Source organism: Octopus bimaculoides, chromosome 12 (assembly GCF_001194135.2).
Source record: "Octopus bimaculoides isolate UCB-OBI-ISO-001 chromosome 12, ASM119413v2, whole genome shotgun sequence".
In the NCBI taxonomy this organism is placed as follows: Eukaryota; Metazoa; Mollusca; class Cephalopoda; order Octopoda; family Octopodidae; genus Octopus; species Octopus bimaculoides.
Genome location: NC_068992.1, coordinates 61,927,860 through 61,928,512, shown reverse-complemented (window position 1 = coordinate 61,928,512; position 653 = coordinate 61,927,860).

Sequence of the window (653 nt, the reverse complement as noted above, 5' to 3'; positions counted from 1 at the left end):
GGGGAATAAAACATTGGACGTGTCTGGGGAAAAGAGACAGACAGACAGACAAACCAAAGAGAAAGGGAGGGGCGAGAGGGAAAGGGGGAGAGGGAAAGGGGGAGACGGAAAGGGGGAGACGGAAAGGGGGAGAGGGAGAAGTGTGAAATATATGAAGACAACAGAAGGAAGTGTCTCATAAACACATAACAACCTTACAACACACACATACATACACACACAGAGTTATACACACGCACTCGTACAAAACTATACTTGTAGCTTTAAACTATATATACACTATGTATAAATGTGTGTGCATGTGTATATGTTTCTATATGTACATACATATATGTGTGTGTGTGTGCGTGTGTATGTGTATTGCTATATGGATACACACACACACAAATACACACATACACCACATATATAAGAAGGGAGAGGGTGAGTGATAGAGATGGTGAGTTAGAGAGAGAGTGAGTGAGAGAGAGGCTGAAAGACAGAAGGGATGGATGTTTGTATATGCCCCTATATGTGTATATCTAGATACCGAATCTATGATTTTATCTTGGAATATATATTGTTACGTATTGATAAACTCACTTCAAATCATTGAAATGACTCTACCAATATGCACAAGTGCACGTATGTGTGTATATATATGTATATATATA